Consider the following 16981-nt stretch of genomic DNA (forward strand, 5'->3'; position numbering starts at 1 on the left):
TGTATATTTGAAATGATTATGTGGTTCTAGTTATTTATTTATATACCTGCCCTTGGGTTAATACCCATTGACAAGAAACACTAGTCAAATAGAACAGGTTGTACCCTTATTTTGCACATGAATAAATTTACAATAAGGATGTGGGAAGGAAACTAGCATCTGAGCATCTACCATGTATCTGCGTATTTTGCGTATTCATCTCATTTAATCCTCACAAAAACCTTTGAGAAAGGGGCATTATTTCCCTTACTCAGACGAGATGATGAATCCCACACAGATTAACAAACACGTCCAGTCCCACCAGACAAGTGAAAGGAAGAGTCTGGACGCAAGGCCAGGTGTTCCTAAAATCCATGATCATAGTCGTTACATCTTCCAGCTTCTAGGGAATTTCAACCACTTGCTGGAACAGCAGTGCTAATCAGTAGTGCAAGTATGTCTGAAACCTGGGTCTTCTGACTCCTGAGCCATTCCTGCTCTTTTCCACTGTAAGAGGATGCATTGGCTACCGCTTCTAATGAATTCTCCAAGTGCCCAGCCAACTTCACAAGCACCACGGCAAAGCACGAGGGAGCACCCAAAATAGACATCGAGTGTGTTGAGCTCTCCAGTCCAGTTGTGCGGTGTGACCTTTCACCTTATTCTTAAAGACTGATTTTTTAATCTGTGAAAGGAGGGCCCTGGAGGAGGTATTCTCTGGGGTCCCTTTTATTGCTAGTCTTCAATGAAATACAAAGTTAATTGCATTTGATGCACAAAATGTATTAGGTCTGGGAAACCTCAGAGAAACTGGGCAGCCAAGTGGGTCTGAATTCAGGGCTGTTTTCTCAGCACCACAGTCTCCTGACTGTAGCCATCATGGGCCTGATTTCCATCTGGAAAGCTCTACATATCTAGAACATGGTATTGTCTAGTGGTCAATTAAAGCGCATGCAAAATGAGTCCTCCTCTGGATCTTTCTTGGGGGTCCCATGAAATTTACTCTATAAGAAGTAAATTGAAGCTTACTTATTGGACTCATTTTCCAACAAAAAAGAAATACAGAACTGGCTCGCTTCCTACCCTGTGGCTTCCCAGATGATCTGACTGGGCTTTGGAAATTGTATACTTAGGAATATATGTATCTTAAAAAATAAGCAATTGCTTTGAGATAATGTTTTTTCAAGGCATTTGGAGCCTTCTTTGATTTAGCTTAATCATGTTACTTGTTCTTTCTCTGTCTCTAAAGTCTGTCCTTTTCTGAGCTACATAGTTAACATGAGCTTTTCAGTTGAGAACAAATGTACGTTTAAAAACTTTCCCTTTTATTAAATAGACTTTTGTCTAAATATACCTTTCTTTATTAGAGATTTTGATACATTATAGAATCAAAATGCTTTTTCTCTCCATGGAATCATTTAGATGTTATAAAGTCATATTTGGGTGTGGTGGGAGAGAAGCATTTTTGGGGGAGATGGCTGTGATTTCTATTGTGAGCCAAGAGACAGGATTATTCCTGTTACCTCAAATGACAGCCTTGTGGTTCTAGACCGTCTCCATTTAGGCTTTTCTGCCCCTTTATGAAAATTAAGTTTTATTTTTGAATATTATTAACCTTAACAGACAGTAAAAAAAAAAAAAATGAAGACAAGTTCTGGGGTTTGATATATTTTGGGGGAGGGTTAGGAGGGGCAGAGGGTCTGAGAGAAAAAAGCAAGCAGAAGTTCAGCCATCAAGAAGGACTTACAATGTAGGAAGACTGAGGGCGTGTCTCAGAAAAATCTGAATTAAGCTTTAACCCGTTGTAATGGTCGTCATCAGAAAAAGTGTTCATTCTTCCCACTTTTCTAATTCCCTGCATTGGTATAAGGTACGTTATTCTTATTAATTTTTAAAATTAAATTACTTTAGAAGAGGCTCATTGAAAATAGAACTAAGCATTTTATTATCTTTTGTGTAGAAAGGCAGATTTTTGGTAGATTGCACGTTTAATTGGCTTCCTTAATCACGTTTTTTAATCAGCCCGATTTTCTGCTGGGCATATTTGTGATCACTACAATGATTAGTCATTTGCAGGAAAAATTTGGGGATTCACTAATATCTTTTGTCAGATGATCTTTCTGATGGAGGTAATACAACTCTTCTTCCTTATGAAACTTTTCTATATGATAGCAAAATTGGGTTCAGGATTGATTAGATTGCTGAAATTCAATAACTGTAATTATTAATTCATTTATTAATTTTTTAACCACAGTAACATTTCTGGCAGTCTTGGTTTCTTAAAAAAATTCAATTGCGTAGAAGATATAAAGCCCATTCTGGTTAATCACCTCATTTATTGAATACTTAAGAGAATAGCAAGACAAAGATGAAGCATAGGAAGTTCTTTCATGACAGGTGAAAATTAATGAATACTGAGAGAAGCCAGTGCTTCCACTTGATTTTTAGTGCGGGTATGAAGCAAATAAGCAAAAAAGAGAACCTAGCCAGAGATGCACCTCAGTCTTTACTATGTCCTGTCCGTACATGTTCCAAGCTTCTTTTTTTCCAAAACCCAGTGTGTGTCTCTATCTCCTGGCATGTGCCATTTTAATTGGGGAAGCTGAGATATTGAGCCGAGCCGAGGCACCGTCAGGGTGAACACAAGGTATGGGGATCAAAAATGAATCAGGGCTTCTCTGGTGGCGCAGTGGTTGAGAGTCCGCCTGCAGATGTAGGGGACGTGGGTTCGTGCCCCGGTCCGCGAAGATCCCACATGCTGCAGAGCGGCTGGGCCCGTGAGCCGTGGCCGCTGAGCCTGTGCGTCTGGAGCCTGTGCTCCGCAACGGGAGAGGCCACAACAATGAGAGGCCCGCGTATCGCAAAAAAAAAAAAAAAAAAAAAAAAAAAAAAAAAAAAAAAGGATCAGATCCAGCTATGTTCTGGCCATTGTTTTGAGGAAGTTGCAATACCAGAGTTTGCCACTAGCTTGCTTATGATATTAGACAAATCATTTCAGAGCTGGGTCCTTGGTTCTCTCATCTTCACGATGAAAGATTTGGACCAGTATTTTCCAAGGTTCTTTCTAGACAGAGCATTCTCAGTTTCTACTGTACTCCTTTTCTTTTTATCCTCTTGGCCGTGAAATCTGTGTGTGGGTTCCCTTGAATAGAACTGAGAGTGCCAATCTAAGACTAGCCTGGAATCTTCCACCGAAAGGCTCCCTAATATTAATAGGAAGAACCCTTTTGCTTCATAGGCGAGTAAGCTGATGACTGACAGAGTTAAGGGAGATATTGACCAGGGTCAAAAAATAGAGGCTTGTTATGTAAGTTATCTACTGCTATGAAACTTAGTGCCTTTTGAAACATCACAGATTTATTATCTCCAGCAATGCTGTTGGACTGGCTTCCTTATATGCAGCCCCAGCTCAGAGTTCTAAGAAGGTGAAGACCTAAGTTGCAAAGCTTTCTGAAGCTTAGGTTCTGGGATTTGAATAGCATCACTTCTCCTACATTCTACTGGTCAAAAGTCAAAGGACAGTCCAACTTTAAGGCTTGGGGAAATAGAGTTCATCTCTTGTTGGGAGGGGTGGCAAAGAATTTGTGGCCGTATTTAATCTACCACACATACACTATCATTTCTTCCTCCAAGATCTGTGCAACATGATTAGTTAAGGCACTTTTTTGGCCAAGTCATTATGCAGGCCTAAAATCCTTTTTAACACAGTGCTCCAGGCAGCCAGAACAAATCAATCATAACTGCCACAAGAAATGAAATGTATCTGCCATCTGGACTCTGCAGTGAGCTGTTGATAGGGTCTGGATGGGAAATTCAGAATTCCTGGCTTTCAGTGAAGGGTGTTTCTTTCTCCATCACTCTGTTTCCTCACTTTTGGTCAGTTCTTTCACATTTCTCAGGTTATATTTAAAAAGTTACTTATTTCTATCACTAAATTTTCTAAAAATATGCATCCTTGGAGGTTTTGAACAATACCATCATGTGTTATGTGTTTCTGAGATAGATTACAGCATAAACCACTGTTTTAAGTGTTATCAGTTTGGATACCACCTTAACCAATGATAAAACTTGGGTCAATTCAAATGATGACATCTGGATCAATAATGCAAAAATAGGGTATTATATGACTCTTGACGTGATACGATGAGAAAGTCACATGAGACCCCTGAGCATTCTTGCCAAATCTAGTAATTAAGAAGCAGTCAGACAAATACAGATCATGAGATATTTCACAAAAGGGCTAGGCTAGTCTGAAATCTTAAACAGGTGTCAATTTCATGAACGATTTCCCTCCCCCGCAAAAAAAAAATAGGTGAAGGATTGTGCTAGATTAAAGTCAATGAAAGAGACATGTAAAAATTGCAATTCATGATTCTATACTCAATTTGATTTTAAAAAGTTCTAAAAGATCTTATTGGGACAACTGAGGACTACATATTAGATAGTTTTTTTTTTAGTACACAGGCCTCTCACTGTTGTGGCCTCTCCCGTCGCGGAGCACAGGCTCCAGACGTGCAGGCTCAGCGGCCATGGCTCAAGGGCCCAGCCACTCCAAGGCATGTGGGATCTTCCCAGACCCGGGCACGAACCCGTGTCCCCTGCATCGGCAGGCGGACTCTCAACCACTGCACCACCAGGGAAGCCCTAGATAGTATTATTGTATCAATGTTACATTTTTTGTATGTTATAAATAGTTTAGCAGTTATGTAGGAGAACATCCTTATTGCTAAAGAAAAAGGATGATATATTTAGAGGGGAAGACTCAAGATATTTGCAGCTTATTTTCAAATGGGTCAACAAAAAATGAATATAATATATATACATACACAGTGTATATATGCATATACATATATATTTATTTAGCATTGAAGGCGAGAGAAAGCAAACATGGCAAAAATATTAATTGACAAATCTAGGTGATAGGTCCATATATCTTCATTGTACTTTTAACTTTTTTTTAAGGTTAGAACATTTTTAAATTAAAAAGTTAGGGGAAAAGCCACCAACTTGTATTTTGTGGTTGAGACCATGCCTGACTTTGAGCTATTATGATAAAGTATCCAGTGCCAACTATATGATTAAATTCTAAGGAATTCAATTGCAAAATGCTGCATTTCTAAAAAGGCACATTTTCTTTACTTATAGACATATGCAAGGAGAAAAAAATCTCAGTACAGGCAGTTGTTTGAATATGGTAATTGATAGAAAAAGTTAACGAAGTAGAAAACTGTAATGTGTCATAATAAAAGATGTTGAGATTTGTCTATATGTTATGTGGGCATTATGGTTCACAGAGTTATATATTATGCCAGAAGCCCAAGGGTTTCATTTCACTCAGTTCCATGTATCTAGTTAATTCTAGACAAGGGTTTCGTTTCATTCTGCTCATGTTCTGTGGATGACTTTGAACAAGTCATTTTAACTTGTGTGGAACTTGGTCATCCTATAAAATGAAGAAGCGAATTCTGGTTTACACTCTGGGTTAATTACCTATCTGCAAAGTTTGGTAAACAGCTTTTCTTATCTAAATGTTCAGTCTTAGAAACACATTGAGTATTGCCGTGCTGAGGAGCTAAGGTAGTATTTACTGATTCTGCGCCTGTTTAGAGGTTGTTCTTACTGGATCCTGTGCAAGGTTTTATCCTGTCTGTAAGTTACTATACTAAGAGAAAGCTACCTGTGTTTTGACAACTCTGTTTTCCTACACAGCTCTTAATTTTTTCTCATGCTCTAGAAGCCTAGGTGGTTGAAAGCCTATGAAATAATTAGCCACTCTAAACTGTGTTTCACAATATATGAAAATCCAGCTCCTTTAAGAGAAGGCTGAGTCTTCTGTAGACAGAGTAGAAGAGGGAAGACACGATCTGGGTGTAACAGGTTTGGGAAGGCTTTGGATGGATGAAGGAGATCTGAGAGAAGAAGTCTGGTATGCATGTTCATTATGTGCAAAGACACTGTAGGGGGAACTCCTGTGCTGAAACTAAGGAGATATAATTGGAGTCCTATCTGCTGGAGGAAACTGAGAAGTATTGTTGGATAGGTGCAGTGAAAGCAGTGCAAAACTCAATTGGAGTCAACATGTAGTAGGCAACAGGAGACAACAAAGGTTGCTGAATAGGGGATTGACGGGGGCAGGAGTAAATCTGAAACTAAGTAATGCATGACAGCATTATGCAGAGAAAGACCAGCAAAGATCTTTCCCTTGGAAGTTTTGGGTGAGGATGAGTATTCAGCTGTGACATACAGGCTCTAGCAGGGTGCCATTAAGGGAGTATAAAAGAAAGAGTAAGGTTCCATGGAGGTAGGAGGTAAGGAGAGTTGTGATTGATTAGTGATGTCTGCAAAGGGCAACGGTGGCCCCATAGAAGAACACAAGTCATGTATTTGCTGATCCTGAACTAGAGGGAAGAATAAACCCAAAATTCCAACCTATGTGATGAAAAGAATAATTGGGAGCTGGGTTGGGAGAAAGTTGATGATTTAGTTTCAGTTATACTTCTATTCGAGGACAGCACATTAAGTACATTTGAGGTCACTGTCACTAGTTCCTGCCGTGGACTTTGTTGTATTTACTAGACCGTGTTCCGAGTAGAGAGAGTGTAGGTGCTGGAACTCCTGTGGAGGTCAAGTGAATAAACAAGTTTGCTCTGTTAAGCTGCTTATTTGTACACACACATATTTTCTTGTAATGATCACTCAGTTCCATGTATCTAGTTAATTCAGGCATCATTTTGGTGTACAGTCACCATACAGTACTGTCAGCCATCTGGCAGCTGCATTACCCCACTCATTAGTGATTAAGAAGGACAAAGAATATAGCGTTCTTATTTAATCCAAAGTACTCTTTCAGGAATTATAAACAATAATCATTGAAACTTGATAGTCATAGCAGGGAGGAAACAGTACTTAATTTTGAGATGCTGTGATTGACACTTGTACCTGGGACCTAGTTCTGCTTCCATCTTTAACTTACAAGGTCTGTGCCTTGGAATCACACTTCCTTGTGCTGGGCCTTGGTTTCTAAGCTGAAAAAAAGAAGGTGTTGTGTAAACTAAGGATGGTGAGGATGTGCTGCCTCTCTTTTATCCTGCATCCCTGGCAAACAGGGTCCTCTTTGCCTCTGATCTTGGATGAGGTGTCACAGCCATTTCAGTACTTGGCACCAGTTGGCTTGTGACCTGGAGAAATTTTTGTTGTCCATGGGATAGTGAATCCCAAAAGAAAAATAGTTAACAAAATAGCCATGACAAATATCTGTTGAGCTTTTTTTTCTTGAGGTCCGCGGGCCTCTCACTGTTGTGGCCTCTCCCGTTGCGGAGCACAGGCTCCGGACGCGCAGGCTCAGCGGCCGTGGCTCACGGGCCCAGCCGCTCCGCGGCGTGTGGGATCTTCCCGGACCGGGGCACGAACCCGTGTCCCCTGCATTAGCAGGCGGACTCTCAACCACTGCGCCACCAGGGAGGCCCTGTTGAGCTTTTATATGTGTTAGGTCCTATGCTAAGCACTTGACATGTAATATGTTAAGATTTATATAAACTTGTATGTGTTTTCAGTTAAGGAGGATGGTTAAAAGCAAGTGGAATTTCAGGCTCAAACTATGGGATAGAGTATTGAAATTAGTTGGAATAATTTAAGAAAATGGCCAGAAGTGTAAAGTTAAGAAAAAATAAGACTCGCTTTTTCATTTCTAAAACCTAGCCTTGTAGAACATCGCTGATTAGTGTTTGACCCAGGAAATTAGTGATTGGGTAAATGAACAAAATTGTGAGGCAAGGATTGTCCTCAGCTCATGGATCCAGCCTCTTTCCTTACTGTTGGATTAAAATCTGCTGACCTGTTAATAATTTTATTCTATAGCATTCAGTTGATTCGCTCCACTAGGAACTTTCAATTCCTAAAATAAGGCCTAATTGATGATTCATAGGTTGCATTCTTCTAATAAAAAACCATCAACTATAGACTGTACTTCTTTCAACTGCTATATAAGAAGAGGTTTTAGAAAGTACCTCCATCAGTATATTCATTTATTATCACTGAGCAATAAATCCCAAATTCATTACCTTTCTTCCTTAGAGCTAAGGTTTCGCGTGTCCATCAAGTGAAAGGGCAGCTGGTAAAGCTTTTATAAGTTAATGGCATGATCATGGGTCCTAATAGGAATATCATGCCTACGTTACGACTGTACCCTGCCTTAAAGAATATAGGCCAATTATTTAAATAATGTATACATAGTTTCACCTGTTAATACTTCGAAAAGAAATTCAGCTGAGGACAGCATTAGTGAATTCTGACAGTTGGGATACAAATTTATTATGACAAGTCAATTTTCCTTTTAGTTTCTAGGACTGTTGTAAAATAAATGGACCTACCCAGCGTATTAAATTAATGGATTTAATTTTTCATCTGAAGGAAGAGAAAAAAAACAGCTTAGGAAATGCTACCCTAGAACTCCAGGACATTCACTGAATTTCCGGCTCATAATATAGCTTCTAAAATGCAATTATAACTTTCATCTTAAACTTTATCCAGTGACAGATCTCTCTGGAGTGACTGTCACTGGATTCTTTCCTTAGAGAGCATCTCTTTTCTCAGGGAAAATGATACTCAGCAGCCTCCAAAATAGTTCTAGCCAAAATTAAACTATGGAAATTTGATTCAACCCAGATTTTCAGTGATTGCATCCATATATATCAATAGCATCTCCTGCCCTTTAGACTCCACCAGCTTCTCGTGTTTCCTGTATGACATAAGCACCTGTCTGCCACAAATACATGTTGCCGCCTTCTGTCCTATGGCTCTCCATACCGGATATGAAGCTATTACATATTTAGCTAAGGTTCTTCCCAGCAGACTGTCTAAGCCCAAAGTTGACTACCATTTCTTGATGCTTGAGCTGTAGCTGAGATTAATCCAGCTGCTAATATGGTCTTGCCTTTGTTAGAGTCTCATCATAAGGCACCAAGCCTGCTGGGGATAAGGAGATACTGGGTGTCTATTGATGACCTGTTTCCCTCATCATTGCCTGCACTGTCAAGCCGATGTCCCACACAATGTGGATGCAAGGATTACTATGACAGTGTCTGTCCACATCCATTTATTCCCAGCACCCAAGGCAGACTCTACGGCTGCACTGCATGTCAGTTTGATTATCTTAGTGGCTGGAGACATGGAGCAGAGAGTGAAATTTTTCAAACGCTGATTGAGAAAGACTCACTTAGTGCAGTCAGACAGAAGTGGGCGGATAAGAGGTTCCCAGATAGTGGAAGCACAGCATACTCCGTGATTATTACTATTATTATTATTATTCTCTAATCTGTGTGATTTCCTAGGCACAGTCCTAAAACTTCATTATTTAATAGAGTTCTACACGAGAAATAAAAATGTGGACAGCTCTATCTTGCCTCTGTAATAAAGAATTGTTGACAAAGCTTCTATCCACCCATGTAACTGAAAAGGCACTTCATTCTTTCCTCCATTATTCAGGCATGACCAGATGGCAAAAACCTGCACCAGCCACCTTAATGTCTTGATAGACTCCTTATGTGGAGAGTAAAGACGGACATCATAAGTGGGTAGAACTTAATTTTAGAAGGGGACTGGGTGGCTACTAGCATCATTTTCCATGTGATGCTTGGCTCAGTGGCATTTTCAGTACCCAGTTGAAAGTTGTAGAGCCATCATCTTTTCAAACTAATCATAATTTCCAGTTTTTTTTTTTATAACTATCAAAGGTACCACTTAAGAAATCTTTCATAAACAGTGCCAGATCATTAATTGATGCATTTCTGGCTCATAAAGTAGAAACAAATTTCCCCCAGAAGAAATGTGTTTTTTAAACAAAATCGAGCATCGTATATATAATAAAGCAAAACCCAGCAGGAAGGGTTGGCTAGTAGAGTGACAGCACCAATTAGGTCCTAAACTATTGATTTATTATGTGTGAATCTGAGTGCCACTTTTAACCCTCTTTCCGTATATCTACAATGAGTAACAAACCAGTGCTTGGAAAATAAGCACGAGGTCGTTTTATAAATTATATCTGGAAACCTGCCTAGATCCTGTAATAGCTGGTTCCTTCATTTCTATATTTATATAAGCATGGAACTGACTCGTGTGGGGATTGGTGGTAGATGTTAGGTTGTTTATTAGAGAAAAAGAAAAGAAAATACGATTATCAGTGATAAAATAAATCCAAGTTTTGTTGTTCTGGCTTTCTTAAGGAAAAAAATATTGACACAGGAAAACGTTAGGTACTGGATTTGTTTAATGAGCTCTATGAAGAAAAACATTGGTTTTTCTTTACGTTTGGGGTTATCCTAGCACATGTTAAACCTCAAATGCTTATTTTACATTACAAAGAGATCTTTAATGAATATCTCATAGCAGTGAGTGTTGCAGGGCTTAATAATCAATATCTCTACAATGGAGTGTGTGTTAATTCTATTTAAGTAAATGACTATGTGTGACCATCTGAGTGAACCAATTACACTAGCACTTTTTAAAGTACTGACTGTGTACCCAGCACTGTGTGTAGCTGAGATATGAATCAACAGGCAAACCAGGTTAATGATCCTTCTATGCCATTTCATTGCAGATGTAGTGAATATATAAGGTTTGGCCTGTCATAGAAATTAATAGACATTTACTTAACTTTTATCTCCTAGTTCTTTTATGAAATAGGGCTTTTTACCTGAAGAGAGAAGTGTAAAACTGGGAAATTAATGGATTTTATGCTGTTCTTAATTAATGCAACCATGTCATATATTTTGAGGAAACACTATGATTTTAATAGTATTTGTGGATGAATGCAGGATAATTTTACTCATTTTCAAGAATGTAGACTATAGCTAAATTGATAGGGTATTCTTTTCAGAATCTTTTCCTTCATTCTCATTTTGCCCCTTCAACTCACTCCTTGAATTTTTTCAAAATAAAATTTGTTTAGAAATAATAAAAAGTTGCTCTACTTTGAATAACTCTGTACTTAAATGAAAGGAAAAAATTCTTCTTTTCATATTTTTCAAATATCTTCCTCCAAAAACATGTATGGTAAAAATCAAATTAGTTTGGATTTCATTATTTTAGAATTTGTTTTATTTCACTTATCTTTATTGTGACACAAAATAATTTGCTGGAAAAAATGCTGATGTTGGAAATTTCCCATGAAAAAGAATAAACCTTCTCTCTCCGGCACCTCCCACCCCCATTAAATTAAAGGTTGATCAGGGGCCATATATCTCTTCCTATGCTGATTATAAACCATTCCTTCCTGGAGGGGGGGGAGTGGGGCGGGACTAGTGATTGGTTACTTGGTTTAGGTGACCACATCAACCATGTAATTCTGCTCCTTGTGTCTTCTGTTTTTCCTATCTAGGTTGTTCACGGTGCTTTCAATTTCCCAAAGTCTACTCATCTTCCATTACCAGATAAGATCCTTCAATCTCTGTGAATTCTCCCAGTTGTCCCTCCTAAGGCAATCTAGTAGTCTACCATCACAGACTCCGAGCTCTGCATTCACATTCTGGTTCCGCTATCTGCTATGTGATTTAGGCAAAAGGTGCTTCATTGTTCTCTTGTGTACAGCGAGGGTCATAATAAATGTACTCATTTCGTGGAGTTGTTCTGATGATTATGGAGGCTAATGCATTTAAAGAGCCAAGTCTAGTTCCTGGCACATAGGATATTTATCAATCTATACACTGTTCATATGTATACCAACTATATCAACTTATAAGCATGGTTTATATTCTAAACTTTCTTGCTTCTTCATGGTATAAATAAGCACCCTCCATAATTGTCTAAAACATCCATTTTAGTGATTGCATAGTATTCATTTGTATGTCAGACCCTCATTTTTGTTTTATCGTGTTTTACTTTAAAAATAAAGGTTTAACGGTATAATTGTCATTGCATAGTTAAATGCTTGTGCAAATCTAAGATTGCTTTGCTATGATTAATTTCCAGGAGAGGAGTTACTAGGTCAAAAAGTATGAATATTTCTAATGGTTTTGAATCAGATTCCAGTTTGCCTTTACAGAACATCACTCTCTCCAGCACTGAGTATTATTGAAAAAACAAAACACAACTGAGTAAATGTGAAAGATCTTGTTGACTGTATTCAACGATTCATGTATCCAGTCCAGCAGATAGAGAGTAGATGGTTTGGAGATGTGGGTCTTAACATAAGGGACTCCATTTTGTTCCTCTGTTATTGTTTTTAACATTATTATAGTTTCTTTTCACTTTGGGCCAATTTAGCGGGTGACAAAAGAGATTTTTGTTTAAATTTACATTTCTTTGAATGCTGAGGAAGATAAAAATTGTTAGCATTCTTTTAGGTCTTTAGTATTTCTTTTTCTGTGACCTGCTTATCTGTATGTATCCTTTCCAACTTTTCTATTGGTGTGTGCATCTTTTTCTGTATTGATAATGTGACAGAAACATAATTATCACTAGATTTGTTTTTTAGGCTGAGGGAGTTCAAAGGGTCCAAACTGAGTGCACTGAGTATTCGATATATTTAGTTTTGAATATATGAATTTTGCTATTTGGCTTATGCAAGTCTATTAGACTATTTTCAATCATATTTTTGGCTTGAGAAATAAAGGTTATTAAGAATCTACTTCTAAATGATTGGGTGCCGTCTCCCTATTGCAGTGACAAAAGATTTTGAATATAGTTTCCAAAATATATAATCGGATTTAATTTTTCAACAAATTGTGAAGGACATTATCCTGTTATTGCATTGTGGATTGCAGATATTTCAACTGGGAGTGATGGAGCTTCAGTTTATAAACACTTATGTTGCCTAGTGTTTTAAAGTTTGCTCGTAACTTTCATACATTATCTCGTTTGATTTTGACAATAACCCAATGAGGGACACAGAGCAGTGCCCTGTTATTATAGAAGTGAAGGCTAAGGCTCAGAGAGGTTAAGGAACACCCAAAAGCCAGACAGCTAATATACTGCAGACAGTGGCTAAGAACCCATGTCTTCAGACTTTGAATCTAGTGGGGTTTTTTTCTCTTCCTTGATCATTGAATCACTTGACCTGGAAATATGTGCCTTCACCTTTGTTAGAAAAATAAAACCCGTGGGATTCTAAACCTTGTGAGAAGCAATAATGTGAAGCTCCCAAGTTCCATTGCTCTGTTTTTGTTGTGTCTCTCTTATTTTAAGAACATATGTTTCAGAATTTGCTGTGTAAACGCCAGTTTGAATTTTACAATGAAAAGTGAAAAACAATGGCATGAGAACATGTTTATTTTATTTAATATGTATGGTGTTCACAGGGCTTGCTTCACTTTCAATTGATTTCACAGTTTGTTTGTTGTTTTTTTTAGCAGCGGAGCCTTGGGGTAATGTCAAGTTACTCATCAAGAAGGGATTTTAATGAATATCCATGGAAGTACTCTCCTCATTTATTTCTGGTGCCTTTTTTTCTCTAACTAAATGCTATAGCTGGTCTCCGGAGCACAATGTGATACTGAATCAGTTTCCCATCACTAGTTTCAATTCTTTCTTGAGCTCTCATACCCAGAAACTGTCATGCCGAGGATCAGTGCCCTTGTGGTAGAATATATTGGTTCAGGGAATTACTGTTCTAGTCTGAGTTTTCCAGTGCAATTATTTTCTTCGTGAAATACGTTAAATAGGGTGGGAGGCAGATTGGGGCAAAATCTCAGTATTTCTTGAAAAATTGTAAAGAATAATTGAAAATTTAAACAAAATTGAAGAGAGAAAGCATGGGCAAGCTGTGACTGGGCTATTATTATAAATTTCTTGTTCATGGTCATGTCGTTAAATATATAACAAGTTAAGAAATAATGCTTGCAAGAACACATTGGAACTGAGATGGATTTAAATTAATCATCTGTGTGCGTGTGCGTGTGTGTATGTGTGTGTGTGTGTGTATTAAATAGAGGATATATCCTCTATTCTCTTATATTCTGGCTTTTTGGCAAAAAAATTCCCATCTTCCCTTTCGGAAGCCTCTTGGAAGAGACCAATTTCTCTGATTTGTTTCTTATTCAACTATTCACTTTTACCTGCTGATTTATAGACTTTTTTTTTTTTTTTTTTTTTTTTTTTGCTGTACGCGGGCCTCTCTGCTGTGGCCTCTCCCGTTGCGGAGCACAGGCTCCGGATGCACAGGGTCAGCGGCCATGGCTCACGGGCCCAGCCGCTCCGCGGCATGTGGGGTCTTCCCAGACCGGGGCACGAACCCGTGTCCCCTGCATCGGCAGGCGGACTCTCAACCACTGCGCCACCAGGGAAGCCCCTGATTTATAGACTTTTGATTAGCTTTTATACATTATAAAAATAGATATTTTATTTGCAAAACAATAATATTGTACTTAGAAATAAAACTATTCAGAATATGCTGGATTATCAGAGGATGTCCACATTCCTGGTTTTTTTTTCTTTTTAATTAGCAGCACAGTAGAGCAAAACTATTTAGAAATTAAGAGAGGAAAAGCTATATACGTTTTAGTAAATCTGATCATAGGATAGTACTTCTAGAAGTCTGTGGAGAAATATTTGACCCTGTTTTTTTACGTAAAGGTCAAAATCTGAGTAAAAATGAGGATAGAAGAAGAATGTTCATATATGTTCTCTGTAATTATTTGGGAGCTAGGTCACCAAATTAAAAAGGATGGATTCAGTTCAAATGACTTTGAGTGTAGGTTTTTGAGCTTTTTATGGCTCAGTTTCATAGATAAAGGCACTTGAAAATTATTAGCATTTTCTTATATCAAGAACATTTACTGCAGTTAGAAAGTATGCTAATGACAAATAACATGAAAAGGTTGTATGCATCTGTGCCCCTTTATTTTGACTGCCATTTGGAAACCTAGTCCCTTATGCACTTGGCCGTTGTGGAGCTCAGTGCTTGAAATATTTATTGAAGTGTGAATTTATATGAAAACTAATGAATACATGCATTTTTACACTTGCCTTTCTACTGATATGTAGTGTGGCACTCTCTCTGTAAGGACTGCATCCAAGCCTTTGATGTAGTGAAACTTTCCATTAGCAACAGTTCTGTGAGGCTACCTGCCTCTTGGTAGGGAATTGTTCCTTCATGACAGCCATCCTGCTTTGATGAAGATATTCCTTTCATTGTGTTTATGTGCCTTACTTGTTAAGAATACTAAGAGCTCTGTTTACAGATGACACTGAGTTTTATGTTAAACCTTCGAAATTACAGTAAATGGAAATAAATACAAGCAAAACCGAAACTATGAAGCACTTCTGCCCTCCTTTGTGTATGATGTTGGGAGGGAAGGAGAATTGTAGACAGGTTATAAGAAGGAAAGGTTAATTGCTTAATTAAAGGCAAATAGGAGAATAAAGGTAAATCAGACTCATTGAATAATACCCAGTAATACTCCTCCAACACACATGCAATGGAAGAATACTACATTTACTCCAAATTACTGTTGTAGAGAAAACATATATAATTATAGAACTGGAAAATAAGGTTCTAGAAAGATTAATGTGTAAATAGCACCAACAACGTTGTCAAATTTAAGCTGTTTTAACCATCCTAAAAAATGAATAGGAGTTATTCTTATCCATCCTAGTCAAAGTTATTCGTCCTGCTCTTTTATAAATATAGGTATTCAAATAAAAACCATGTCCTAGTTGTTTATCTGATTCCAGTTTAGCTGAGGTGGTCAAGGAAGGCTTTCTGAGGAAATGCTATTTGAATTGAGCCCTAATGGGACCACCATGGAAGCAGGCATCCATGCCAAGACTGGGAGAATGGCTTTTGAAGCAGAAGGAATCGAAAATATGAAAGCCTTCAGAGGGACTGAGCTTAGTATGGGGGTGAAGGACGGGAAAGAAGGAAGAAGGGTGGGAGTGACATGAGGTTGAAACAGGAGTCAGATTTTGCGGGACCTTGAAGACTATGGTAAGGAATTTAGATTTTTAATTACAAAGGGAACCCACTGGAATGTGTGAAGCAGGAAGGTGACGTGTGATAGTCAATTGAGAAAGTATCCTTGTTTCTCTGTGGAGAACGGAATATGAGGAGAAGAGAGGGCGAGGGTTTTCACAGTCATTTGAGCAAAAGATTCTGGTTCGGTTATTTATTCATTTATCTATTCACAAAAAATCCAATGAACTCCTACTGCAAGCTAGGGCACGGTAGTTTGTCCTGGGGGCCCCCGGGTTATTAAGAGAGGTAAGGACTCTGCTCTGACAAACCTTTGCCTCTATTAGAGGTGCAGGTAGTGTTAAGCCCTGTGAAGACAATAAAACAAGGTAGTGCAGTGAAGGAGGTATGTCCATTTAAATAGAGTGGCATGGCCGTGGTGGAACCTGAACGGCTAGAAGCAGCCAGGCATGAAAGGGCCTCATGAAAGAAGTTCCAAGTACAGGAAAGAGCAAGTGCAAAGGCACTAACGGGGAACAAGTTTGGCAAAAAAAGAACACTGTTGTGGCTGGAGGGACCAAGTGAGAGGCGATTACAGCCCCAAAGAAGTCAGCTGGGGCCTCATCATATAGAATAAGAAGTCATTTCTTATGAGACTTTTGGGCAAGTGGGCGTGGAGACGGAGAATGAGGTAAAGACTGGGGAAGAGTTTATGGTGCTGTGTCAACTATTTATGTCTTCTGGGGACAAGTACAGGATGTGTCCACCGGGTTGGGAGTCCTATACTCCTCATGTGTCGTTCATGGTATAAAGTAATTGATTCGTGAACATCCTTGTTGTCTCTTTCCATTAGTTGATTAAAATGGGGGTGTTAGCTTCCTTCTTATTTAGTTGTTTTAAGGAACTATTGTTCATGATAATTGTCAGGAAGTTGATTTTCTTCTCACTACTTTATAAATTCCAAAGTGACGATTGCTTAGAGGGAAACAGAAACTTCCTTGCTCTTAAAAGAACAAAATGAGCCACATACATGGGGAATATTTCTCCCCCTGTTTAAAGTAGTATTGCTTGAAGTGGTGTATAATACAACATTCACTTTACTCTTTGAAAATCCCTAAT

General features: G+C 38.4%; 1 protein-coding gene across 1 annotated transcript in view; it reads left to right on the plus strand.

Annotated features, from left to right (window-relative positions):
* The window catches only part of GPC6 (glypican 6), a 1086745-nt gene that overhangs the window by 151258 nt on the left and 918506 nt on the right, over nt 1-16981 (plus strand). The gene's annotated exons all lie outside the window — the stretch shown is intronic.

This window comes from Phocoena phocoena, chromosome 18, assembly GCF_963924675.1.
Source record: "Phocoena phocoena chromosome 18, mPhoPho1.1, whole genome shotgun sequence".
In the NCBI taxonomy this organism is placed as follows: Eukaryota; Metazoa; Chordata; class Mammalia; order Artiodactyla; family Phocoenidae; genus Phocoena; species Phocoena phocoena.